Source organism: Heterodontus francisci, chromosome 5 (assembly GCF_036365525.1).
Source record: "Heterodontus francisci isolate sHetFra1 chromosome 5, sHetFra1.hap1, whole genome shotgun sequence".
Classification (NCBI taxonomy): Eukaryota; Metazoa; Chordata; class Chondrichthyes; order Heterodontiformes; family Heterodontidae; genus Heterodontus; species Heterodontus francisci.
Window position 1 is genome coordinate 61942597 of NC_090375.1, and position 25636 is coordinate 61968232.

Sequence of the window (25636 nt, forward strand, 5' to 3'; positions counted from 1 at the left end):
AAGCCTTATCCATTACACTACTCGCACAAGCTGCGGGGAGCAGCTGGCGGCTCACGGTGCCACAGTGCTGCGCCATCAATAGGTGCACAAGGCCCTGAGTGGCCAAAAGTGCATGGCACTAAATCAGCTGCATGTGCCACAACTCCTGCCCCTTCGATAGCTCAGCTGGTAGAGCGGAAGACTGTAGAGGAAAATCAAAACACTGACATCCTTAGGTCGCTGGTTCAATTCCGGCTCGAAGGAACAACGGCCTTTTTCCACTACGTCTGCACAATGCCACAATTTGCTCGAGGCAGCACTCTAAATTTCACAAGTACACAACGCGCTCGGATCTTGCGAACAAGGCGCACCAACCCCCTTTTCCTCTCTCATAACAGCCCGCACACAGTTCTTTCACTTCTGCACTTGCACCAGCTGCTCAGCACACAGCCCTGTACCTCAAAAATACACTTCCGACACAACATTACACAACTCTTCAAATTTCACCTCCGATAAAGCGCAATGCACATCCCTTACTTTCAATACACTACATCAGCTGCCTCACTACACTTGCCGAACTAGCTTATATTTACAATGTACATTTACATTTCATCACCAACATTCTCCGCTGCCACAGCCCCAGGGCTTTTACACAGTTTCCAGCCGCTCGCTATACTATGGCGCCAGACTCTTACAGAGTGGCCTTTCCTCACGCACCCTTTTGCGTCAGCTGCCCCAAGCAGGGAGTTCTTTGAAGTAGTATGCTCAGCACTCACTAGAAAACAAAAGAAATCTTGTGTCAGTCAGACAGGGTTCTAGGCTGCACCCTGACGCTCGGGGTGGCTGCTCGTTTCCGCTCAGCTGGCTTGCCTTGCGCAAGCTCCGGCTCTTTTTGGCTTCGTCCATGGTTATTGTGGCTTGCGGTCCTGCAGCTGCTCGCCTGCTGGTGCTCGCACATGCTGATTGGAGCAAAGCATTGAATGCCTTGAGGCAGCCGGCCAAGCCGAAGCAGGATTTCCCTGCTGCTCACGGACCAAGTTGAGGGTGGTGCTGAGGAGCTCCTGCCAAACAAGCTAGGCTAACAACCCCAACAACACTGGGGAATTAGCTCACGTGGTAGAGCGCTCGCTTTGCATGCGAGAGGTAGCGGGATCGATGCCTGCATTTTCCACTTCTTTCTTCGCTCCGCTCCGCTCGGCCAGTTCTTGGCACTCAACAGTGGCGCCGGCTCTTCTTCTCCCAATTGGTTGCACCTGCTCAGCCACAAAGTGCTGAAAAGGCTTCATATCCTTTCTTGTGCTGTGGCAAGCAAGGCTTCTTGACTTTTCCACCTTGGAAAGCTGAGTTGAGTGAAGGGGAAAAGAAAAGGCTTTGCAGCATTGCATACTTTGAGTGCGGATTGCATTGAGGAGCTTCGCATTTTGAGAGTGAAAAATGCCTACGCCGCTATGAAGGCACTTGCCCTGCAAGGAATCAGGCAGCACGGCCAGCTCGCAAGCGCAGAAAGTCACAATGCATAGTTTGTACAAAAACAGCACGAGCCAGGTAGGAGTCGAACCTACAATCTTCTGATCCGTAGTCAGACACGTTATCCATTGCGCCACTGGCCCCAAAGGTACATTTGCACTTGCAGCTCACAGTCTGCACAGCTGCGGTGTTTGCAGCTCCACGGGTGGGAATGGTCAGAGTCGCTTGGTGATCAATCAGCAAAGAGAATCACCTTCACTGCTTCCCTTCCATGCTTGAGCTTGAACAGTGGTGAAGTACACGAGCATGCAAAGCAAGGTTATCCTTAGGTTTCTGCCGCAATTCCAGCTCAAAGGTGCAGCTGCCATTTTGGAGTAAGCAGCAATTAGCCGAAGCCAGTGCTCTTAACTTGACAGGTTGCTTTGAAGGAACATGTTGTCGCCAATGCGCAGAATGTCTCCTTTGCTCTCTGAAAACACCCTGCACACAGCTGTTTCACATGTGCAGCTGCTTCTGTGCGCCAGCAGACCGTTGCTTTTTCTTTCCAAAAAGAGACTTTTTTGATAACATTTGCAAGCATACATTACATAACAGTTGAAATTTGACATGACATCAAGTGCAATACAGATCAGTTTCTCTCATTACACTACAAGAGGTGCCTCACTGTACTTGCCAGCATTTCACGTGCGACATTCTGTGGTGCGTACAAGCAGCTCCGTGGAGCAGTAACTCTTCCAAACACTCAGTACTTCCTTGGAAGAAAAAGAAGCCTCCTGTCAGTCACACAGGCTTCTCGGCTGCTCCTTCACACTGGTGGCGGTTGCTAGTTTCCGCTCACTTCGCTTGCCTTCCGTCAGCTCCAGCTCTTTTCGGCTTCTTTCATAATTTTTCTGGCTTGCGGTCCTGCAGCTGCTCGCCTGCTGGTGCTCAGACATGCTGACTGGAGCAAAGCATTGAATATGTTCTCGCAGGCGGCCAACCGGAAGCAGGATTTCCTTGCAGGCCGCAGGTCAACTAGGAGGGACACCTGCCAAGCTTCAGTGCGTCCCTCGGGACATAGTCCTGGACCTTGGAATGTGCCAATCGGCAACGCTCGGTCGTCGACAGCTCCTCGCACCGGAAGACCAGCAAAATTCGGACAGACCAAAGTGCGGCTTTCACCGCGTTGAAGTTCCTCTCGCAGCAGTTGATGCTTATCGTGGTGTGCGTCACTTGGCATTGCCAAGTCAGGACTTTCAGATAATGAGAGTGCCTACTGCGCTGAGAAGGGACTTGAGAAAGCGACGCCAAAGGTGGCGCGCCCAAGTAAGTCAGCTTGCCTGGTGTCCCGAGTCATAATGCAAAGTTTGCATAAATCTGCCAGCCAGGAAGGAGTGCACGCTATCAGCTTGCGATCCACAGACGGAAGCCTTATCCATTACACTACTCGCACAAGCTGCGGGGAGCAGCTGGCGGCTCACGGTGCCACAGTGCTGCGCCATCAATAGGCGCACAAGGCCCTGAGTGGCCAAAAGTGCATGGCACTAAATCAGCTGCATGTGCCACAACTCCTGCCCCTTCGATAGCTCAGCTGGTAGAGCGGAGGACTGTAGAGGAAAATCAAAACACTAACATCCTTAGGTCGCTGGTTCAATTCCGGCTCGAAGGAACAACGGCCTTTTTCCACTACGTCTGCACAATGCCACAATTTGCTCGAGGCAGCACTCTAAATTTCACAAGTACACAACGCGCTCGGATCTTGCGAACAAGGCGCACCAACCCCCTTTTCCTCTCTCATAACAGCCCGCACACAGTTCTTTCACTTCTGCACTTGCACCAGCTGCTCAGCACACAGCCCTGTACCTCAAAAATACACTTCCGACACAACATTACACAACTCTTCAAATTTCACCTCCGATAAAGTGCAATGCACATCCCTTACTTTCAATACACTACATCAGCTGCCTCACTACACTTGCCGAACTAGCTTATATTTACAATGTACATTTACATTTCATCACCAACATTCTCCGCTGCCACAGCCCCAGGGCTTTTACACAGTTTCCAGCCGCTCGCTATACTATGGCGCCAGACTCTTACAGAGTGGCCTTTCCTCACGCACCCTTTTGCGTCAGCTGCCCCAAGCAGGGAGTTCTTTGAAGTAGTATGCTCAGCACTCACTAGAAAACAAAAGAAATCTTGTGTCAGTCAGACAGGGTTCTAGGCTGCACCCTGACGCTCGGGGTGGCTGCTCGTTTCCGCTCAGCTGGCTTGCCTTGCGCAAGCTCCGGCTCTTTTTGGCTTCGTCCATGGTTATTGTGGCTTGCGGTCCTGCAGCTGCTCGCCTGCTGGTGCTCGCACATGCTGATTGGAGCAAAGCATTGAATGCCTTGAGGCAGCCGGCCAAGCCGAAGCAGGATTTCCCTGCTGCTCACGGACCAAGTTGAGGGTGGTGCTGAGGAGCTCCTGCCAAACAAGCTAGGCTAACAACCCCAACAACACTGGGGAATTAGCTCACGTGGTAGAGCGCTCGCTTTGCATGCGAGAGGTAGCGGGATCGATGCCTGCATTTTCCACTTCTTTCTTCGCTCCGCTCCGCTCGGCCAGTTCTTGGCACTCAACAGTGGCGCGGGCTCTTCTTCTCCCAATTGGTTGCACCTGCTCAGCCACAAAGTGCTGAAAAGGCTTCATATCCTTTCTTGTGCTGTGGCAAGCAAGGCTTCTTGACTTTTCCACCTTGGAAAGCTGAGTTGAGTGAAGGGGAAAAGAAAAGGCTTTACAGCATTGCATACTTTGAGTGCGGATTGCATTGAGGAGCTTCGCATTTTGAGAGTGAAAAATGCCTACGCCGCTATGAAGGCACTTGCCCTGCAAGGAATCAGGCAGCACGGCCAGCTCGCAAGCGCAGAAAGTCACAATGCATAGTTTGTACAAAAACAGCACGAGCCAGGTAGGAGTCGAACCTACAATCTTCTGATCCGTAGTCAGACACGTTATCCATTGCGCCACTGGCCCCAAAGGTACATTTGCACTTGCAGCTCACAGTCTGCACAGCTGCGGTGTTTGCAGCTCCACGGGTGGGAATGGTCAGAGTCGCTTGGTGATCAATCAGCAAAGAGAATCACCTTCACTGCTTCCCTTCCATGCTTGAGCTTGAACAGTGGTGAAGTACACGAGCATGCAAAGCAAGGTTATCCTTAGGTTTCTGCCGCAATTCCAGCTCAAAGGTGCAGCTGCCATTTTGGAGTAAGCAGCAATTAGCCGAAGCCAGTGCTCTTAACTTGACAGGTTGCTTTGAAGGAACATGTTGTCGCCAATGCGCAGAATGTCTCCTTTGCTCTCTGAAAACACCCTGCACACAGCTGTTTCACATGTGCAGCTGCTTCTGTGCGCCAGCAGACCGTTGCTTTTTCTTTCCAAAAAGAGACTTTTTTGATAACATTTGCAAGCATACATTACATAACAGTTGAAATTTGACATGACATCAAGTGCAATACAGATCAGTTTCTCTCATTACACTACAAGAGGTGCCTCACTGTACTTGCCAGCATTTCACGTGCGACATTCTGTGGTGCGTACAAGCAGCTCCGTGGAGCAGTAACTCTTCCAAACACTCAGTACTTCCTTGGAAGAAAAAGAAGCCTCCTGTCAGTCACACAGGCTTCTCGGCTGCTCCTTCACACTGGTGGCGGTTGCTAGTTTCCGCTCACTTCGCTTGCCTTCCGTCAGCTCCAGCTCTTTTCGGCTTCTTTCATCATTTTTCTGGCTTGCGGTCCTGCAGCTGCTCGCCTGCTGGTGCTCAGACATGCTGACTGGAGCAAAGCATTGAATATGTTCTCGCAGGCGGCCAACCGGAAGCAGGATTTCCTTGCAGGCCGCAGGTCAACTAGGAGGGACACCTGCCAAGCTTCAGTGCGTCCCTCGGGACATAGTCCTGGACCTTGGAATGTGCCAATCGGCAACGCTCGGTCGTCGACAGCTCCTCGCACCGGAAGACCAGCAAAATTCGGACAGACCAAAGTGCGGCTTTCACCGCGTTGAAGTTCCTCTCGCAGCAGTTGATGCTTATCGTGGTGTGCGTCACTTGGCATTGCCAAGTCAGGACTTTCAGATAATGAGAGTGCCTACTGCGCTGAGAAGGGACTTGAGAAAGCGACGCCAAAGGTGGCGCGCCCAAGTAAGTCAGCTTGCCTGGTGTCCCGAGTCATAATGCAAAGTTTGCATAAATCTGCCAGCCAGGAAGGAGTGCACGCTATCAGCTTGCGATCCACAGACGGAAGCCTTATCCATTACACTACTCGCACAAGCTGCGGGGAGCAGCTGGCGGCTCACGGTGCCACAGTGCTGCGCCATCAATAGGCGCACAAGGCCCTGAGTGGCCAAAAGTGCATGGCACTAAATCAGCTGCATGTGCCACAACTCCTGCCCCTTCGATAGCTCAGCTGGTAGAGCGGAGGACTGTAGAGGAAAATCAAAACACTGACATCCTTAGGTCGCTGGTTCAATTCCGGCTCGAAGGAACAACGGCCTTTTTCCACTACGTCTGCACAATGCCACAATTTGCTCGAGGCAGCACTCTAAATTTCACAAGTACACAACGCGCTCGGATCTTGCGAACAAGGCGCACCAACCCCCTTTTCCTCTCTCATAACAGCCCGCACACAGTTCTTTCACTTCTGCACTTGCACCAGCTGCTCAGCACACAGCCCTGTACCTCAAAAATACACTTCCGACACAACATTGCACAACTCTTCAAATTTCACCTCCGATAAAGTGCAATGCACATCCCTTACTTTCAATACACTACATCAGCTGCCTCACTACACTTGCCGAACTAGCTTATATTTACAATGTACATTTACATTTCATCACCAACATTCTCCGCGGCCACAGCCCCAGGGCTTTTACACAGTTTCCAGCCGCTCGCTATACTATGGCGCCAGACTCTTACAGAGTGGCCTTTCCTCACGCACCCTTTTGCGTCAGCTGCCCCAAGCAGGGAGTTCTTTGAAGTAGTATGCTCAGCACTCACTAGAAAACAAAAGAAATCTTGTGTCAGTCAGACAGGGTTCTAGGCTGCACCCTGACGCTCGGGGTGGCTGCTCGTTTCCGCTCAGCTGGCTTGCCTTGCGCAAGCTCCGGCTCTTTTTGGCTTCGTCCATGGTTATTGTGGCTTGCGGTCCTGCAGCTGCTCGCCTGCTGGTGCTCGCACATGCTGATTGGAGCAAAGCATTGAATGCCTTGAGGCAGCCGGCCAAGCCGAAGCAGGATTTCCCTGCTGCTCACGGACCAAGTTGAGGGTGGTGCTGAGGAGCTCCTGCCAAACAAGCTAGGCTAACAACCCCAACAACACTGGGGAATTAGCTCAAGTGGTAGAGCGCTCGCTTTGCATGCGAGAGGTAGCGGGATCGATGCCTGCATTCTCCGCTTCTTTCTTCGCTCCGCTCCGCTCGGCCAGTTCTTGGCACTCAACAGTGGCGCCGGCTCTTCTTCTCCCACTTGGTTGCACCTGCTCAGCCACAAAGTGCTGAAAAGGCTTCATATCCTTTCTTGTGCTGTGGCAAGCAAGGCTTCTTGACTTTTCCACCTTGGAAAGCTGAGTTGAGTGAAGGGGAAAAGAAAAGGCTTTGCAGCATTGCATACTTTGAGTGCGGATTGCATTGAGGAGCTTCGCATTTTGAGAGTGAAAAATGCCTACGCCGCTATGAAGGCACTTGCCCTGCAAGGAATCAGGCAGCACGGCCAGCTCGCAAGCGCAGAAAGTCACAATGCATAGTTTGTACAAAAACAGCACGAGCCAGGTAGGAGTCGAACCTACAATCTTCTGATCCGTAGTCAGACACGTTATCCATTGCGCCACTGGCCCCAAAGGTACATTTGCACTTGCAGCTCACAGTCTGCACAGCTGCGGTGTTTGCAGCTCCACGGGTGGGAATGGTCAGAGTCGCTTGGTGATCAATCAGCAAAGAGAATCACCTTCACTGCTTCCCTTCCATGCTTGAGCTTGAACAGTGGTGAAGTACACGAGCATGCAAAGCAAGGTTATCCTTAGGTTTCTGCCGCAATTCCAGCTCAAAGGTGCAGCTGCCATTTTGGAGTAAGCAGCAATTAGCCGAAGCCAGTGCTCTTAACTTGACAGGTTGCTTTGAAGGAACATGTTGTCGCCAATGCGCAGAATGTCTCCTTTGCTCTCTGAAAACACCCTGCACACAGCTGTTTCACATGTGCAGCTGCTTCTGTGCGCCAGCAGACCGTTGCTTTTTCTTTCCAAAAAGAGACTTTTTTGATAACATTTGCAAGCATACATTACATAACAGTTGAAATTTGACATGACATCAAGTGCAATACAGATCAGTTTCTCTCATTACACTACAAGAGGTGCCTCACTGTACTTGCCAGCATTTCACGTGCGACATTCTGTGGTGCGTACAAGCAGCTCCGTGGAGCAGTAACTCTTCCAAACACTCAGTACTTCCTTGGAAGAAAAAGAAGCCTCCTGTCAGTCACACAGGCTTCTCGGCTGCTCCTTCACACTGGTGGCGGTTGCTAGTTTCCGCTCACTTCGCTTGCCTTCCGTCAGCTCCAGCTCTTTTCGGCTTCTTTCATAATTTTTCTGGCTTGCGGTCCTGCAGCTGCTCGCCTGCTGGTGCTCAGACATGCTGACTGGAGCAAAGCATTGAATATGTTCTCGCAGGCGGCCAACCGGAAGCAGGATTTCCTTGCAGGCCGCAGGTCAACTAGGAGGGACACCTGCCAAGCTTCAGTGCGTCCCTCGGGACATAGTCCTGGACCTTGGAATGTGCCAATCGGCAACGCTCGGTCGTCGACAGCTCCTCGCACCGGAAGACCAGCAAAATTCGGACAGACCAAAGTGCGGCTTTCACCGCGTTGAAGTTCCTCTCGCAGCAGTTGATGCTTATCGTGGTGTGCGTCACTTGGCATTGCCAAGTCAGGACTTTCAGATAATGAGAGTGCCTACTGCGCTGAGAAGGGACTTGAGAAAGCGACGCCAAAGGTGGCACGCCCAAGTAAGTCAGCTTGCCTGGTGTCCCGAGTCATAATGCAAAGTTTGCATAAATCTGCCAGCCAGGAAGGAGTGCACGCTATCAGCTTGCGATCCACAGACGGAAGCCTTATCCATTACACTACTCGCACAAGCTGCGGGGAGCAGCTGGCGGCTCACGGTGCCACAGTGCTGCGCCATCAATAGGCGCACAAGGCCCTGAGTGGCCAAAAGTGCATGGCACTAAATCAGCTGCATGTGCCACAACTCCTGCCCCTTCGATAGCTCAGCTGGTAGAGCGGAGGACTGTAGAGGAAAATCAAAACACTAACATCCTTAGGTCGCTGGTTCAATTCCGGCTCGAAGGAACAACGGCCTTTTTCCACTACGTCTGCACAATGCCACAATTTGCTCGAGGCAGCACTCTAAATTTCACAAGTACACAACGCGCTCGGATCTTGCGAACAAGGCGCACCAACCCCCTTTTCCTCTCTCATAACAGCCCGCACACAGTTCTTTCACTTCTGCACTTGCACCAGCTGCTCAGCACACAGCCCTGTACCTCAAAAATACACTTCCGACACAACATTACACAACTCTTCAAATTTCACCTCCGATAAAGTGCAATGCACATCCCTTACTTTCAATACACTACATCAGCTGCCTCACTACACTTGCCGAACTAGCTTATATTTACAATGTACATTTACATTTCATCACCAACATTCTCCGCTGCCACAGCCCCAGGGCTTTTACACAGTTTCCAGCCGCTCGCTATACTATGGCGCCAGACTCTTACAGAGTGGCCTTTCCTCACGCACCCTTTTGCGTCAGCTGCCCCAAGCAGGGAGTTCTTTGAAGTAGTATGCTCAGCACTCACTAGAAAACAAAAGAAATCTTGTGTCAGTCAGACAGGGTTCTAGGCTGCACCCTGACGCTCGGGGTGGCTGCTCGTTTCCGCTCAGCTGGCTTGCCTTGCGCAAGCTCCGGCTCTTTTTGGCTTCGTCCATGGTTATTGTGGCTTGCGGTCCTGCAGCTGCTCGCCTGCTGGTGCTCGCACATGCTGATTGGAGCAAAGCATTGAATGCCTTGAGGCAGCCGGCCAAGCCGAAGCAGGATTTCCCTGCTGCTCACGGACCAAGTTGAGGGTGGTGCTGAGGAGCTCCTGCCAAACAAGCTAGGCTAACAACCCCAACAACACTGGGGAATTAGCTCACGTGGTAGAGCGCTCGCTTTGCATGCGAGAGGTAGCGGGATCGATGCCTGCATTTTCCACTTCTTTCTTCGCTCCGCTCCGCTCGGCCAGTTCTTGGCACTCAACAGTGGCGCGGGCTCTTCTTCTCCCAATTGGTTGCACCTGCTCAGCCACAAAGTGCTGAAAAGGCTTCATATCCTTTCTTGTGCTGTGGCAAGCAAGGCTTCTTGACTTTTCCACCTTGGAAAGCTGAGTTGAGTGAAGGGGAAAAGAAAAGGCTTTACAGCATTGCATACTTTGAGTGCGGATTGCATTGAGGAGCTTCGCATTTTGAGAGTGAAAAATGCCTACGCCGCTATGAAGGCACTTGCCCTGCAAGGAATCAGGCAGCACGGCCAGCTCGCAAGCGCAGAAAGTCACAATGCATAGTTTGTACAAAAACAGCACGAGCCAGGTAGGAGTCGAACCTACAATCTTCTGATCCGTAGTCAGACACGTTATCCATTGCGCCACTGGCCCCAAAGGTACATTTGCACTTGCAGCTCACAGTCTGCACAGCTGCGGTGTTTGCAGCTCCACGGGTGGGAATGGTCAGAGTCGCTTGGTGATCAATCAGCAAAGAGAATCACCTTCACTGCTTCCCTTCCATGCTTGAGCTTGAACAGTGGTGAAGTACACGAGCATGCAAAGCAAGGTTATCCTTAGGTTTCTGCCGCAATTCCAGCTCAAAGGTGCAGCTGCCATTTTGGAGTAAGCAGCAATTAGCCGAAGCCAGTGCTCTTAACTTGACAGGTTGCTTTGAAGGAACATGTTGTCGCCAATGCGCAGAATGTCTCCTTTGCTCTCTGAAAACACCCTGCACACAGCTGTTTCACATGTGCAGCTGCTTCTGTGCGCCAGCAGACCGTTGCTTTTTCTTTCCAAAAAGAGACTTTTTTGATAACATTTGCAAGCATACATTACATAACAGTTGAAATTTGACATGACATCAAGTGCAATACAGATCAGTTTCTCTCATTACACTACAAGAGGTGCCTCACTGTACTTGCCAGCATTTCACGTGCGACATTCTGTGGTGCGTACAAGCAGCTCCGTGGAGCAGTAACTCTTCCAAACACTCAGTACTTCCTTGGAAGAAAAAGAAGCCTCCTGTCAGTCACACAGGCTTCTCGGCTGCTCCTTCACACTGGTGGCGGTTGCTAGTTTCCGCTCACTTCGCTTGCCTTCCGTCAGCTCCAGCTCTTTTCGGCTTCTTTCATCATTTTTCTGGCTTGCGGTCCTGCAGCTGCTCGCCTGCTGGTGCTCAGACATGCTGACTGGAGCAAAGCATTGAATATGTTCTCGCAGGCGGCCAACCGGAAGCAGGATTTCCTTGCAGGCCGCAGGTCAACTAGGAGGGACACCTGCCAAGCTTCAGTGCGTCCCTCGGGACATAGTCCTGGACCTTGGAATGTGCCAATCGGCAACGCTCGGTCGTCGACAGCTCCTCGCACCGGAAGACCAGCAAAATTCGGACAGACCAAAGTGCGGCTTTCACCGCGTTGAAGTTCCTCTCGCAGCAGTTGATGCTTATCGTGGTGTGCGTCACTTGGCATTGCCAAGTCAGGACTTTCAGATAATGAGAGTGCCTACTGCGCTGAGAAGGGACTTGAGAAAGCGACGCCAAAGGTGGCGCGCCCAAGTAAGTCAGCTTGCCTGGTGTCCCGAGTCATAATGCAAAGTTTGCATAAATCTGCCAGCCAGGAAGGAGTGCACGCTATCAGCTTGCGATCCACAGACGGAAGCCTTATCCATTACACTACTCGCACAAGCTGCGGGGAGCAGCTGGCGGCTCACGGTGCCACAGTGCTGCGCCATCAATAGGCGCACAAGGCCCTGAGTGGCCAAAAGTGCATGGCACTAAATCAGCTGCATGTGCCACAACTCCTGCCCCTTCGATAGCTCAGCTGGTAGAGCGGAGGACTGTAGAGGAAAATCAAAACACTGACATCCTTAGGTCGCTGGTTCAATTCCGGCTCGAAGGAACAACGGCCTTTTTCCACTACGTCTGCACAATGCCACAATTTGCTCGAGGCAGCACTCTAAATTTCACAAGTACACAACGCGCTCGGATCTTGCGAACAAGGCGCACCAACCCCCTTTTCCTCTCTCATAACAGCCCGCACACAGTTCTTTCACTTCTGCACTTGCACCAGCTGCTCAGCACACAGCCCTGTACCTCAAAAATACACTTCCGACACAACATTGCACAACTCTTCAAATTTCACCTCCGATAAAGTGCAATGCACATCCCTTACTTTCAATACACTACATCAGCTGCCTCACTACACTTGCCGAACTAGCTTATATTTACAATGTACATTTACATTTCATCACCAACATTCTCCGCGGCCACAGCCCCAGGGCTTTTACACAGTTTCCAGCCGCTCGCTATACTATGGCGCCAGACTCTTACAGAGTGGCCTTTCCTCACGCACCCTTTTGCGTCAGCTGCCCCAAGCAGGGAGTTCTTTGAAGTAGTATGCTCAGCACTCACTAGAAAACAAAAGAAATCTTGTGTCAGTCAGACAGGGTTCTAGGCTGCACCCTGACGCTCGGGGTGGCTGCTCGTTTCCGCTCAGCTGGCTTGCCTTGCGCAAGCTCCGGCTCTTTTTGGCTTCGTCCATGGTTATTGTGGCTTGCGGTCCTGCAGCTGCTCGCCTGCTGGTGCTCGCACATGCTGATTGGAGCAAAGCATTGAATGCCTTGAGGCAGCCGGCCAAGCCGAAGCAGGATTTCCCTGCTGCTCACGGACCAAGTTGAGGGTGGTGCTGAGGAGCTCCTGCCAAACAAGCTAGGCTAACAACCCCAACAACACTGGGGAATTAGCTCACGTGGTAGAGCGCTCGCTTTGCATGCGAGAGGTAGCGGGATCGATGCCTGCATTTTCCACTTCTTTCTTCGCTCCGCTCCGCTCGGCCAGTTCTTGGCACTCAACAGTGGCGCGGGCTCTTCTTCTCCCAATTGGTTGCACCTGCTCAGCCACAAAGTGCTGAAAAGGCTTCATATCCTTTCTTGTGCTGTGGCAAGCAAGGCTTCTTGACTTTTCCACCTTGGAAAGCTGAGTTGAGTGAAGGGGAAAAGAAAAGGCTTTACAGCATTGCATACTTTGAGTGCGGATTGCATTGAGGAGCTTCGCATTTTGAGAGTGAAAAATGCCTACGCCGCTATGAAGGCACTTGCCCTGCAAGGAATCAGGCAGCACGGCCAGCTCGCAAGCGCAGAAAGTCACAATGCATAGTTTGTACAAAAACAGCACGAGCCAGGTAGGAGTCGAACCTACAATCTTCTGATCCGTAGTCAGACACGTTATCCATTGCGCCACTGGCCCCAAAGGTACATTTGCACTTGCAGCTCACAGTCTGCACAGCTGCGGTGTTTGCAGCTCCACGGGTGGGAATGGTCAGAGTCGCTTGGTGATCAATCAGCAAAGAGAATCACCTTCACTGCTTCCCTTCCATGCTTGAGCTTGAACAGTGGTGAAGTACACGAGCATGCAAAGCAAGGTTATCCTTAGGTTTCTGCCGCAATTCCAGCTCAAAGGTGCAGCTGCCATTTTGGAGTAAGCAGCAATTAGCCGAAGCCAGTGCTCTTAACTTGACAGGTTGCTTTGAAGGAACATGTTGTCGCCAATGCGCAGAATGTCTCCTTTGCTCTCTGAAAACACCCTGCACACAGCTGTTTCACATGTGCAGCTGCTTCTGTGCGCCAGCAGACCGTTGCTTTTTCTTTCCAAAAAGAGACTTTTTTGATAACATTTGCAAGCATACATTACATAACAGTTGAAATTTGACATGACATCAAGTGCAATACAGATCAGTTTCTCTCATTACACTACAAGAGGTGCCTCACTGTACTTGCCAGCATTTCACGTGCGACATTCTGTGGTGCGTACAAGCAGCTCCGTGGAGCAGTAACTCTTCCAAACACTCAGTACTTCCTTGGAAGAAAAAGAAGCCTCCTGTCAGTCACACAGGCTTCTCGGCTGCTCCTTCACACTGGTGGCGGTTGCTAGTTTCCGCTCACTTCGCTTGCCTTCCGTCAGCTCCAGCTCTTTTCGGCTTCTTTCATCATTTTTCTGGCTTGCGGTCCTGCAGCTGCTCGCCTGCTGGTGCTCAGACATGCTGACTGGAGCAAAGCATTGAATATGTTCTCGCAGGCGGCCAACCGGAAGCAGGATTTCCTTGCAGGCCGCAGGTCAACTAGGAGGGACACCTGCCAAGCTTCAGTGCGTCCCTCGGGACATAGTCCTGGACCTTGGAATGTGCCAATCGGCAACGCTCGGTCGTCGACAGCTCCTCGCACCGGAAGACCAGCAAAATTCGGACAGACCAAAGTGCGGCTTTCACCGCGTTGAAGTTCCTCTCGCAGCAGTTGATGCTTATCGTGGTGTGCGTCACTTGGCATTGCCAAGTCAGGACTTTCAGATAATGAGAGTGCCTACTGCGCTGAGAAGGGACTTGAGAAAGCGACGCCAAAGGTGGCGCGCCCAAGTAAGTCAGCTTGCCTGGTGTCCCGAGTCATAATGCAAAGTTTGCATAAATCTGCCAGCCAGGAAGGAGTGCACGCTATCAGCTTGCGATCCACAGACGGAAGCCTTATCCATTACACTACTCGCACAAGCTGCGGGGAGCAGCTGGCGGCTCACGGTGCCACAGTGCTGCGCCATCAATAGGCGCACAAGGCCCTGAGTGGCCAAAAGTGCATGGCACTAAATCAGCTGCATGTGCCACAACTCCTGCCCCTTCGATAGCTCAGCTGGTAGAGCGGAGGACTGTAGAGGAAAATCAAAACACTGACATCCTTAGGTCGCTGGTTCAATTCCGGCTCGAAGGAACAACGGCCTTTTTCCACTACGTCTGCACAATGCCACAATTTGCTCGAGGCAGCACTCTAAATTTCACAAGTACACAACGCGCTCGGATCTTGCGAACAAGGCGCACCAACCCCCTTTTCCTCTCTCATAACAGCCCGCACACAGTTCTTTCACTTCTGCACTTGCACCAGCTGCTCAGCACACAGCCCTGTACCTCAAAAATACACTTCCGACACAACATTGCACAACTCTTCAAATTTCACCTCCGATAAAGTGCAATGCACATCCCTTACTTTCAATACACTACATCAGCTGCCTCACTACACTTGCCGAACTAGCTTATATTTACAATGTACATTTACATTTCATCACCAACATTCTCCGCGGCCACAGCCCCAGGGCTTTTACACAGTTTCCAGCCGCTCGCTATACTATGGCGCCAGACTCTTACAGAGTGGCCTTTCCTCACGCACCCTTTTGCGTCAGCTGCCCCAAGCAGGGAGTTCTTTGAAGTAGTATGCTCAGCACTCACTAGAAAACAAAAGAAATCTTGTGTCAGTCAGACAGGGTTCTAGGCTGCACCCTGACGCTCGGGGTGGCTGCTCGTTTCCGCTCAGCTGGCTTGCCTTGCGCAAGCTCCGGCTCTTTTTGGCTTCGTCCATGGTTATTGTGGCTTGCGGTCCTGCAGCTGCTCGCCTGCTGGTGCTCGCACATGCTGATTGGAGCAAAGCATTGAATGCCTTGAGGCAGCCGGCCAAGCCGAAGCAGGATTTCCCTGCTGCTCACGGACCAAGTTGAGGGTGGTGCTGAGGAGCTCCTGCCAAACAAGCTAGGCTAACAACCCCAACAACACTGGGGAATTAGCTCACGTGGTAGAGCGCTCGCTTTGCATGCGAGAGGTAGCGGGATCGATGCCTGCATTTTCCACTTCTTTCTTCGCTCCGCTCCGCTCGGCCAGTTCTTGGCACTCAACAGTGGCGCGGGCTCTTCTTCTCCCAATTGGTTGCACCTGCTCAGCCACAAAGTGCTGAAAAGGCTTCATATCCTTTCTTGTGCTGTGGCAAGCAAGGCTTCTTGACTTTTCCACCTTGGAAAGCTGAGTTGAGTGAAGGGGAAAAGAAAAGGCTTTACAGCATTGCATACTTTGAGTGCGGATTGCATTGAGGAGCTTCGCATTTTGAGAGTGAAAAATGCCTACGCCGCTATGAAGGCACTTGCCCTGCAAGGAATCAGGCAGCACGGCCAGCTCGCAAGCGCAGAAAGTCACAATGCATAGTTTGTACAAAAACAGCACGAGCCAGGTAGGAGTCGAACCTACAATCTTCTGATCCGTAGTCAGACACGTTATCCATTGCGCCACTGGCCCCAAAGGTACATTTGCACTTGCAGCTCACAGTCTGCACAGCTGCGGTGTTTGCAGCTCCACGGGTGGGAATGGTCAGAGTCGCTTGGTGATCAATCAGCAAAGAGAATCACCTTCACTGCTTCCCTTCCATGCTTGAGCTTGAACAGTGGTGAAGTACACGAGCATGCAAAGCAAGGTTATCCTTAGGTTTCTGCCGCAATTCCAGCTCAAAGGTGCAGCTGCCATTTTGGAGTAAGCAGCAATTAGCCGAAGCCAGTGCTCTTAACTTGACAGGTTGCTTTGAAGGAACATGTTGTCGCCAATGCGCAGAATGTCTCCTTTGCTCTCTGAAAACACCCTGCACACAGCTGTTTCACATGTGCAGCTGCTTCTGTGCGCCAGCAGACCGTTGCTTTTTCTTTCCAAAAAGAGACTTTTTTGATAACATTTGCAAGCATACATTACATAACAGTTGAAATTTGACATGACATCAAGTGCAATACAGATCAGTTTCTCTCATTACACTACAAGAGGTGCCTCACTGTACTTGCCAGCATTTCACGTGCGACATTCTGTGGTGCGTACAAGCAGCTCCGTGGAGCAGTAACTCTTCCAAACACTCAGTACTTCCTTGGAAGAAAAAGAAGCCTCCTGTCAGTCACACAGGCTTCTCGGCTGCTCCTTCACACTGGTGGCGGTTGCTAGTTTCCGCTCACTTCGCTTGCCTTCCGTCAGCTCCAGCTCTTTTCGGCTTCTTTCATCATTTTTCTGGCTTGCGGTCCTGCAGCTGCTCGCCTGCTGGTGCTCAGACATGCTGACTGGAGCAAAGCATTGAATATGTTCTCGCAGGCGGCCAACCGGAAGCAGGATTTCCTTGCAGGCCGCAGGTCAACTAGGAGGGACACCTGCCAAGCTTCAGTGCGTCCCTCGGGACATAGTCCTGGACCTTGGAATGTGCCAATCGGCAACGCTCGGTCGTCGACAGCTCCTCGCACCGGAAGACCAGCAAAATTCGGACAGACCAAAGTGCGGCTTTCACCGCGTTGAAGTTCCTCTCGCAGCAGTTGATGCTTATCGTGGTGTGCGTCACTTGGCATTGCCAAGTCAGGACTTTCAGATAATGAGAGTGCCTACTGCGCTGAGAAGGGACTTGAGAAAGCGACGCCAAAGGTGGCGCGCCCAAGTAAGTCAGCTTGCCTGGTGTCCCGAGTCATAATGCAAAGTTTGCATAAATCTGCCAGCCAGGAAGGAGTGCACGCTATCAGCTTGCGATCCACAGACGGAAGCCTTATCCATTACACTACTCGCACAAGCTGCGGGGAGCAGCTGGCGGCTCACGGTGCCACAGTGCTGCGCCATCAATAGGCGCACAAGGCCCTGAGTGGCCAAAAGTGCATGGCACTAAATCAGCTGCATGTGCCACAACTCCTGCCCCTTCGATAGCTCAGCTGGTAGAGCGGAGGACTGTAGAGGAAAATCAAAACACTGACATCCTTAGGTCGCTGGTTCAATTCCGGCTCGAAGGAACAACGGCCTTTTTCCACTACGTCTGCACAATGCCACAATTTGCTCGAGGCAGCACTCTAAATTTCACAAGTACACAACGCGCTCGGATCTTGCGAACAAGGCGCACCAACCCCCTTTTCCTCTCTCATAACAGCCCGCACACAGTTCTTTCACTTCTGCACTTGCACCAGCTGCTCAGCACACAGCCCTGTACCTCAAAAATACACTTCCGACACAACATTGCACAACTCTTCAAATTTCACCTCCGATAAAGTGCAATGCACATCCCTTACTTTCAATACACTACATCAGCTGCCTCACTACACTTGCCGAACTAGCTTATATTTACAATGTACATTTACATTTCATCACCAACATTCTCCGCGGCCACAGCCCCAGGGCTTTTACACAGTTTCCAGCCGCTCGCTATACTATGGCGCCAGACTCTTACAGAGTGGCCTTTCCTCACGCACCCTTTTGCGTCAGCTGCCCCAAGCAGGGAGTTCTTTGAAGTAGTATGCTCAGCACTCACTAGAAAACAAAAGAAATCTTGTGTCAGTCAGACAGGGTTCTAGGCTGCACCCTGACGCTCGGGGTGGCTGCTCGTTTCCGCTCAGCTGGCTTGCCTTGCGCAAGCTCCGGCTCTTTTTGGCTTCGTCCATGGTTATTGTGGCTTGCGGTCCTGCAGCTGCTCGCCTGCTGGTGCTCGCACATGCTGATTGGAGCAAAGCATTGAATGCCTTGAGGCAGCCGGCCAAGCCGAAGCAGGATTTCCCTGCTGCTCACGGACCAAGTTGAGGGTGGTGCTGAGGAGCTCCTGCCAAACAAGCTAGGCTAACAACCCCAACAACACTGGGGAATTAGCTCAAGTGGTAGAGCGCTCGCTTTGCATGCGAGAGGTAGCGGGATCGATGCCTGCATTCTCCGCTTCTTTCTTCGCTCCGCTCCGCTCGGCCAGTTCTTGGCACTCAACAGTGGCGCCGGCTCTTCTTCTCCCACTTGGTTGCACCTGCTCAGCCACAAAGTGCTGAAAAGGCTTCATATCCTTTCTTGTGCTGTGGCAAGCAAGGCTTCTTGACTTTTCCACCTTGGAAAGCTGAGTTGAGTGAAGGGGAAAAGAAAAGGCTTTGCAGCATTGCATACTTTGAGTGCGGATTGCATTGAGGAGCTTCGCATTTTGAGAGTGAAAAATGCCTACGCCGCTATGAAGGCACTTGCCCTGCAAGGAATCAGGCAGCACGGCCAGCTCGCAAGCGCAGAAAGTCACAATGCATAGTTTGTACAAAAACAGCACGAGCCAGGTAGGAGTCGAACCTACAATCTTCTGATCCGTAGTCAGACACGTTATCCATTGCGCCACTGGCCCCAAAGGTACATTTGCACTTGCAGCTCACAGTCTGCACAGCTGCGGTGTTTGCAGCTCCACGGGTGGGAATGGTCAGAGTCGCTTGGTGATCAATCAGCAAAGAGAATCACCTTCACTGCTTCCCTTCCATGCTTGAGCTTGAACAGTGGTGAAGTACACGAGCATGCAAAGCAAGGTTATCCTTAGGTTTCTGCCGCAATTCCAGCTCAAAGGTGCAGCTGCCATTTTGGAGTAAGCAGCAATTAGCCGAAGCCAGTGCTCTTAACTTGACAGGTTGCTTTGAAGGAACATGTTGTCGCCAATGCGCAGAATGTCTCCTTTGCTCTCTGAAAACACCCTGCACACAGCTGTTTCACATGTGCAGCTGCTTCTGTGCGCCAGCAGACCGTTGCTTTTTCTTTCCAAAAAGAGACTTTTTTGATAACATTTGCAAGCATACATTACATAACAGTTGAAATTTGACATGACATCAAGTGCAATACAGATCAGTTTCTCTCATTACACTACAAGAGGTGCCTCACTGTACTTGCCAGCATTTCACGTGCGACATTCTGTGGTGCGTACAAGCAGCTCCGTGGAGCAGTAACTCTTCCAAACACTCAGTACTTCCTTGGAAGAAAAAGAAGCCTCCTGTCAGTCACACAGGCTTCTCGGCTGCTCCTTCACACTGGTGGCGGTTGCTAGTTTCCGCTCACTTCGCTTGCCTTCCGTCAGCTCCAGCTCTTTTCGGCTTCTTTCATCATTTTTCTGGCTTGCGGTCCTGCAGCTGCTCGCCTGCTGGTGCTCAGACATGCTGACTGGAGCAAAGCATTGAATATGTTCTCGCAGGCGGCCAACCGGAAGCAGGATTTCCTTGCAGGCCGCAGGTCAACTAGGAGGGACACCTGCCAAGCTTCAGTGCGTCCCTCGGGACATAGTCCTGGACCTTGGAATGTGCCAATCGGCAACGCTCGGTCGTCGACAGCTCCTCGCACCGGAAGACCAGCAAAATTCGGACAGACCAAAGTGCGGCTTTCACCGCGTTGAAGTTCCTCTCACAGCAGTTGATGCTTATCGTGGTGTGCGTCACTTGGCATTGCCAAGTCAGGACTTTCAGATAATGAGAGTGCCTACTGCGCTGAGAAGGGACTTGAGAAAGCGACGCCAAAGGTGGCGCGCCCAAGTAAGTCAGCTTGCCTGGTGTCCCGAGTCATAATGCAAAGTTTGCATAAATCTGCCAGCCAGGAAGGAGTGCATGCTATCAGCTTGCGATCCACAGACGGAAGCCTTATCCATTACACTACTCGCACAAGCTGCGGGGAGCAGCTGGCGGCTCACGGTGCCACAGTGCTGCGCCATCAATAGGCGCACAAGGCCCTGAGTGGCCAAAAGTGCATGGCACTAAATCAGCTGCATGTGCCACAACTCCTGCCCCTTCGATAGCTCAGCTGGTAGAGCGGAGGACTGTAGAGGAAAATCAAAACACTGACATCCTTAGGTCGCTGGTTCAATTCCGGCTCGAAGGAACAACGGCCTTTTTCCACTACGTCTGCACAATGCCACAATTTGCTCGAGGCAGCACTCTAAATTTCACAAGTACACAACGCGCTCGGATCTTGCGAACAAGGCGCACCAACCCCCTTTTCCTCTCTCATAACAGCCCGCACACAGTTCTTTCACTTCTGCACTTGCACCAGCTGCTCAGCACACAGCCCTGTACCTCAAAAATACACTTCCGACACAACATTACACAACTCTTCAAATTTCACCTCCGATAAAGTGCAATGCACATCCCTTACTTTCAATACACTACATCAGCTGCCTCACTACACTTGCCGAACTAGCTTATATTTACAATGTACATTTACATTTCATCACCAACATTCTCCGCTGCCACAGCCCCAGGGCTTTTACACAGTTTCCAGCCGCTCGCTATACTATGGCGCCAGACTCTTACAGAGTGGCCTTTCCTCACGCACCCTTTTGCGTCAGCTGCCCCAAGCAGGGAGTTCTTTGAAGTAGTATGCTCAGCACTCACTAGAAAACAAAAGAAATCTTGTGTCAGTCAGACAGGGTTCTAGGCTGCACCCTGACGCTCGGGGTGGCTGCTCGTTTCCGCTCAGCTGGCTTGCCTTGCGCAAGCTCCGGCTCTTTTTGGCTTCGTCCATGGTTATTGTGGCTTGCGGTCCTGCAGCTGCTCGCCTGCTGGTGCTCGCACATGCTGATTGGAGCAAAGCATTGAATGCCTTGAGGCAGCCGGCCAAGCCGAAGCAGGATTTCCCTGCTGCTCACGGACCAAGTTGAGGGTGGTGCTGAGGAGCTCCTGCCAAACAAGCTAGGCTAACAACCCCAACAACACTGGGGAATTAGCTCAAGTGGTAGAGCGCTCGCTTTGCATGCGAGAGGTAGCGGGATCGATGCCTGCATTCTCCACTTCTTTCTTCGCTCCGCTCCGCTCGGCCAGTTCTTGGCACTCAACAGTGGCGCCGGCTCTTCTTCTCCCACTTGGTTGCACCTGCTCAGCCACAAAGTGCTGAAAAGGCTTCATATCCTTTCTTGTGCTGTGGCAAGCAAGGCTTCTTGACTTTTCCACCTTGGAAAGCTGAGTTGAGTGAAGGGGAAAAGAAAAGGCTTTGCAGCATTGCATACTTTGAGTGCGGATTGCATTGAGGAGCTTCGCATTTTGAGAGTGAAAAATGCCTACGCCGCTATGAAGGCACTTGCCCTGCAAGGAATCAGGCAGCACGGCCAGCTCGCAAGCGCAGAAAGTCACAATGCATAGTTTGTACAAAAACAGCACGAGCCAGGTAGGAGTCGAACCTACAATCTTCTGATCCGTAGTCAGACACGTTATCCATTGCGCCACTGGCCCCAAAGGTACATTTGCACTTGCAGCTCACAGTCTGCACAGCTGCGGTGTTTGCAGCTCCACGGGTGGGAATGGTCAGAGTCGCTTGGTGATCAATCAGCAAAGAGAATCACCTTCACTGCTTCCCTTCCATGCTTGAGCTTGAACAGTGGTGAAGTACACGAGCATGCAAAGCAAGGTTATCCTTAGGTTTCTGCCGCAATTCCAGCTCAAAGGTGCAGCTGCCATTTTGGAGTAAGCAGCAATTAGCCGAAGCCAGTGCTCTTAACTTGACAGGTTGCTTTGAAGGAACATGTTGTCGCCAATGCGCAGAATGTCTCCTTTGCTCTCTGAAAACACCCTGCACACAGCTGTTTCACATGTGCAGCTGCTTCTGTGCGCCAGCAGACCGTTGCTTTTTCTTTCCAAAAAGAGACTTTTTTGATAACATTTGCAAGCATACATTACATAACAGTTGAAATTTGACATGACATCAAGTGCAATACAGATCAGTTTCTCTCATTACACTACAAGAGGTGCCTCACTGTACTTGCCAGCATTTCACGTGCGACATTCTGTGGTGCGTACAAGCAGCTCCGTGGAGCAGTAACTCTTCCAAACACTCAGTACTTCCTTGGAAGAAAAAGAAGCCTCCTGTCAGTCACACAGGCTTCTCGGCTGCTCCTTCACACTGGTGGCGGTTGCTAGTTTCCGCTCACTTCGCTTGCCTTCCGTCAGCTCCAGCTCTTTTCGGCTTCTTTCATCATTTTTCTGGCTTGCGGTCCTGCAGCTGCTCGCCTGCTGGTGCTCAGACATGCTGACTGGAGCAAAGCATTGAATATGTTCTCGCAGGCGGCCAACCGGAAGCAGGATTTCCTTGCAGGCCGCAGGTCAACTAGGAGGGACACCTGCCAAGCTTCAGTGCGTCCCTCGGGACATAGTCCTGGACCTTGGAATGTGCCAATCGGCAACGCTCGGTCGTCGACAGCTCCTCGCACCGGAAGACCAGCAAAATTCGGACAGACCAAAGTGCGGCTTTCACCGCGTTGAAGTTCCTCTCGCAGCAGTTGATGCTTATCGTGGTGTGCGTCACTTGGCATTGCCAAGTCAGGACTTTCAGATAATGAGAGTGCCTACTGCGCTGAGAAGGGACTTGAGAAAGCGACGCCAAAGGTGGCGCGCCCAAGTAAGTCAGCTTGCCTGGTGTCCCGAGTCATAATGCAAAGTTTGCATAAATCTGCCAGCCAGGAAGGAGTGCACGCTATCAGCTTGCGATCCACAGACGGAAGCCTTATCCATTACACTACTCGCACAAGCTGCGGGGAGCAGCTGGCGGCTCACGGTGCCACAGTGCTGCGCCATCAATAGGCGCACAAGGCCCTGAGTGGCCAAAAGTGCATGGCACTAAATCAGCTGCATGTGCCACAACTCCTGCCCCTTCGATAGCTCAGCTGGTAGAGCGGAGGACTGTAGAGGAAAATCAAAACACTGACATCCTTAGGTCGCTGGTTCAATTCCGGCTCGAAGGAACAACGGCCTTTTTCCACTACGTCTGCACAATGCCACAATTTGCTCGAGGCAGCACTCTAAATTTCACAAGTACACAACGCGCTCGGATCTTGCGAACAAGGCGCACCAACCCCCTTTTCCTCTCTCATAACAGCCCGCACACAGTTCTTTCACTTCTGCACTTGCACCAGCTGCTCAGCACACAGCCCTGTACCTCAAAAATACACTTCCGACACAACATTACACAACTCTTCAAATTTCACCTCCGATAAAGTGCAATGCACATCCCTTACTTTCAATACACTACATCAGCTGCCTCACTACACTTGCCGAACTAGCTTATATTTACAATGTACATTTACATTTCATCACCAACATTCTCCGCTGCCACAGCCCCAGGGCTTTTACACAGTTTCCAGCCGCTCGCTATACTATGGCGCCAGACTCTTACAGAGTGGCCTTTCCTCACGCACCCTTTTGCGTCAGCTGCCCCAAGCAGGGAGTTCTTTGAAGTAGTATGCTCAGCACTCACTAGAAAACAAAAGAAATCTTGTGTCAGTCAGACAGGGTTCTAGGCTGCACCCTGACGCTCGGGGTGGCTGCTCGTTTCCGCTCAGCTGGCTTGCCTTGCGCAAGCTCCGGCTCTTTTTGGCTTCGTCCATGGTTATTGTGGCTTGCGGTCCTGCAGCTGCTCGCCTGCTGGTGCTCGCACATGCTGATTGGAGCAAAGCATTGAATGCCTTGAGGCAGCCGGCCAAGCCGAAGCAGGATTTCCCTGCTGCTCACGGACCAAGTTGAGGGTGGTGCTGAGGAGCTCCTGCCAAACAAGCTAGGCTAACAACCCCAACAACACTGGGCAATTAGCTCAAGTGGTAGAGCGCTCGCTTTGCATGCGAGAGGTAGCGGGATCGATGCCTGCATTCTCCACTTCTTTCTTCGCTCCGCTCCGCTCGGCCAGTTCTTGGCACTCAACAGTGGCGCCGGCTCTTCTTCTCCCACTTGGTTGCACCTGCTCAGCCACAAAGTGCTGAAAAGGCTTCATATCCTTTCTTGTGCTGTGGCAAGCAAGGCTTCTTGACTTTTCCACCTTGGAAAGCTGAGTTGAGTGAAGGGGAAAAGAAAAGGCTTTGCAGCATTGCATACTTTGAGTGCGGATTGCATTGAGGAGCTTCGCATTTTGAGAGTGAAAAATGCCTACGCCGCTATGAAGGCACTTGCCCTGCAAGGAATCAGGCAGCACGGCCAGCTCGCAAGCGCAGAAAGTCACAATGCATAGTTTGTACAAAAACAGCACGAGCCAGGTAGGAGTCGAACCTACAATCTTCTGATCCGTAGTCAGACACGTTATCCATTGCGCCACTGGCCCCAAAGGTACATTTGCACTTGCAGCTCACAGTCTGCACAGCTGCGGTGTTTGCAGCTCCACGGGTGGGAATGGTCAGAGTCGCTTGGTGATCAATCAGCAAAGAGAATCACCTTCACTGCTTCCCTTCCATGCTTGAGCTTGAACAGTGGTGAAGTACACGAGCATGCAAAGCAAGGTTATCCTTAGGTTTCTGCCGCAATTCCAGCTCAAAGGTGCAGCTGCCATTTTGGAGTAAGCAGCAATTAGCCGAAGCCAGTGCTCTTAACTTGACAGGTTGCTTTGAAGGAACATGTTGTCGCCAATGCGCAGAATGTCTCCTTTGCTCTCTGAAAACACCCTGCACACAGCTGTTTCACATGTGCAGCTGCTTCTGTGCGCCAGCAGACCGTTGCTTTTTCTTTCCAAAAAGAGACTTTTTTGATAACATTTGCAAGCATACATTACATAACAGTTGAAATTTGACATGACATCAAGTGCAATACAGATCAGTTTCTCTCATTACACTACAAGAGGTGCCTCACTGTACTTGCCAGCATTTCACGTGCGACATTCTGTGGTGCGTACAAGCAGCTCCGTGGAGCAGTAACTCTTCCAAACACTCAGTACTTCCTTGGAAGAAAAAGAAGCCTCCTGTCAGTCACACAGGCTTCTCGGCTGCTCCTTCACACTGGTGGCGGTTGCTAGTTTCCGCTCACTTCGCTTGCCTTCCGTCAGCTCCAGCTCTTTTCGGCTTCTTTCATAATTGTTCTGGCTTGCGGTCCTGCAGCTGCTCGCCTGCTGGTGCTCAGACATGCTGACTGGAGCAAAGCATTGAATATGTTCTCGCAGGCGGCCAACCGGAAGCAGGATTTCCTTGCAGGCCGCAGGTCAACTAGGAGGGACACCTGCCAAGCTTCAGTGCGTCCCTCGGGACATAGTCCTGGACCTTGGAATGTGCCAATCGGCAACGCTCGGTCGTCGACAGCTCCTCGCACCGGAAGACCAGCAAAATTCGGACAGACCAAAGTGCGGCTTTCACCGCGTTGAAGTTCCTCTCGCAGCAGTTGATGCTTATCGTGGTGTGCGTCACTTGGCATTGCCAAGTCAGGACTTTCAGATAATGAGAGTGCCTACTGCGCTGAGAAGGGACTTGAGAAAGCGACGCCAAAGGTGGCGCGCCCAAGTAAGTCAGCTTGCCTGGTGTCCCGAGTCATAATGCAAAGTTTGCATAAATCTGCCAGCCAGGAAGGAGTGCACGCT

The 25636-nt window shown here is 51.7% G+C and overlaps 18 non-coding genes across 18 annotated transcripts; 9 read left to right on the forward strand and 9 right to left on the reverse strand.

The window, feature by feature from the left end:
- Positions 1 to 150: 150 nt before the first annotated feature.
- trnay-gua (transfer RNA tyrosine (anticodon GUA)) lies at positions 151 to 243 on the forward strand. Its single transcript has 2 exons — positions 151 to 187; positions 208 to 243. It is a non-coding gene; the product is annotated as a tRNA-Tyr (tRNA).
- Positions 244 to 1516: 1273 nt separating this feature from the next.
- trnar-acg (transfer RNA arginine (anticodon ACG)) lies at positions 1517 to 1589 on the reverse strand. The gene has a single exon. It is a non-coding gene; the product is annotated as a tRNA-Arg (tRNA).
- A 1412-nt stretch (positions 1590 to 3001) lies between these two features.
- trnay-gua (transfer RNA tyrosine (anticodon GUA)) lies at positions 3002 to 3094 on the forward strand. The gene is made up of 2 exons: positions 3002 to 3038; positions 3059 to 3094. It is a non-coding gene; the product is annotated as a tRNA-Tyr (tRNA).
- A 1273-nt stretch (positions 3095 to 4367) lies between these two features.
- Positions 4368 to 4440, reverse strand: trnar-acg (transfer RNA arginine (anticodon ACG)). Its single transcript has one exon. It is a non-coding gene; the product is annotated as a tRNA-Arg (tRNA).
- Positions 4441 to 5852: 1412 nt separating this feature from the next.
- On the forward strand, positions 5853 to 5945 carry trnay-gua (transfer RNA tyrosine (anticodon GUA)). The gene is made up of 2 exons: positions 5853 to 5889; positions 5910 to 5945. It is a non-coding gene; the product is annotated as a tRNA-Tyr (tRNA).
- A 1273-nt stretch (positions 5946 to 7218) lies between these two features.
- trnar-acg (transfer RNA arginine (anticodon ACG)) lies at positions 7219 to 7291 on the reverse strand. The gene has a single exon. It is a non-coding gene; the product is annotated as a tRNA-Arg (tRNA).
- A 1412-nt stretch (positions 7292 to 8703) lies between these two features.
- Positions 8704 to 8796, forward strand: trnay-gua (transfer RNA tyrosine (anticodon GUA)). The gene is made up of 2 exons: positions 8704 to 8740; positions 8761 to 8796. It is a non-coding gene; the product is annotated as a tRNA-Tyr (tRNA).
- Positions 8797 to 10069: 1273 nt separating this feature from the next.
- trnar-acg (transfer RNA arginine (anticodon ACG)) lies at positions 10070 to 10142 on the reverse strand. The gene has a single exon. It is a non-coding gene; the product is annotated as a tRNA-Arg (tRNA).
- A 1412-nt stretch (positions 10143 to 11554) lies between these two features.
- On the forward strand, positions 11555 to 11647 carry trnay-gua (transfer RNA tyrosine (anticodon GUA)). The gene is made up of 2 exons: positions 11555 to 11591; positions 11612 to 11647. It is a non-coding gene; the product is annotated as a tRNA-Tyr (tRNA).
- Positions 11648 to 12920: 1273 nt separating this feature from the next.
- Positions 12921 to 12993, reverse strand: trnar-acg (transfer RNA arginine (anticodon ACG)). The gene has a single exon. It is a non-coding gene; the product is annotated as a tRNA-Arg (tRNA).
- Positions 12994 to 14405: 1412 nt separating this feature from the next.
- Positions 14406 to 14498, forward strand: trnay-gua (transfer RNA tyrosine (anticodon GUA)). The gene is made up of 2 exons: positions 14406 to 14442; positions 14463 to 14498. It is a non-coding gene; the product is annotated as a tRNA-Tyr (tRNA).
- Positions 14499 to 15771: 1273 nt separating this feature from the next.
- Positions 15772 to 15844, reverse strand: trnar-acg (transfer RNA arginine (anticodon ACG)). Its single transcript has one exon. It is a non-coding gene; the product is annotated as a tRNA-Arg (tRNA).
- A 1412-nt stretch (positions 15845 to 17256) lies between these two features.
- trnay-gua (transfer RNA tyrosine (anticodon GUA)) lies at positions 17257 to 17349 on the forward strand. Its single transcript has 2 exons — positions 17257 to 17293; positions 17314 to 17349. It is a non-coding gene; the product is annotated as a tRNA-Tyr (tRNA).
- A 1273-nt stretch (positions 17350 to 18622) lies between these two features.
- On the reverse strand, positions 18623 to 18695 carry trnar-acg (transfer RNA arginine (anticodon ACG)). Its single transcript has one exon. It is a non-coding gene; the product is annotated as a tRNA-Arg (tRNA).
- Positions 18696 to 20107: 1412 nt separating this feature from the next.
- On the forward strand, positions 20108 to 20200 carry trnay-gua (transfer RNA tyrosine (anticodon GUA)). The gene is made up of 2 exons: positions 20108 to 20144; positions 20165 to 20200. It is a non-coding gene; the product is annotated as a tRNA-Tyr (tRNA).
- Positions 20201 to 21473: 1273 nt separating this feature from the next.
- On the reverse strand, positions 21474 to 21546 carry trnar-acg (transfer RNA arginine (anticodon ACG)). Its single transcript has one exon. It is a non-coding gene; the product is annotated as a tRNA-Arg (tRNA).
- A 1412-nt stretch (positions 21547 to 22958) lies between these two features.
- Positions 22959 to 23051, forward strand: trnay-gua (transfer RNA tyrosine (anticodon GUA)). Its single transcript has 2 exons — positions 22959 to 22995; positions 23016 to 23051. It is a non-coding gene; the product is annotated as a tRNA-Tyr (tRNA).
- Positions 23052 to 24324: 1273 nt separating this feature from the next.
- trnar-acg (transfer RNA arginine (anticodon ACG)) lies at positions 24325 to 24397 on the reverse strand. Its single transcript has one exon. It is a non-coding gene; the product is annotated as a tRNA-Arg (tRNA).
- Positions 24398 to 25636: the final 1239 nt, after the last annotated feature.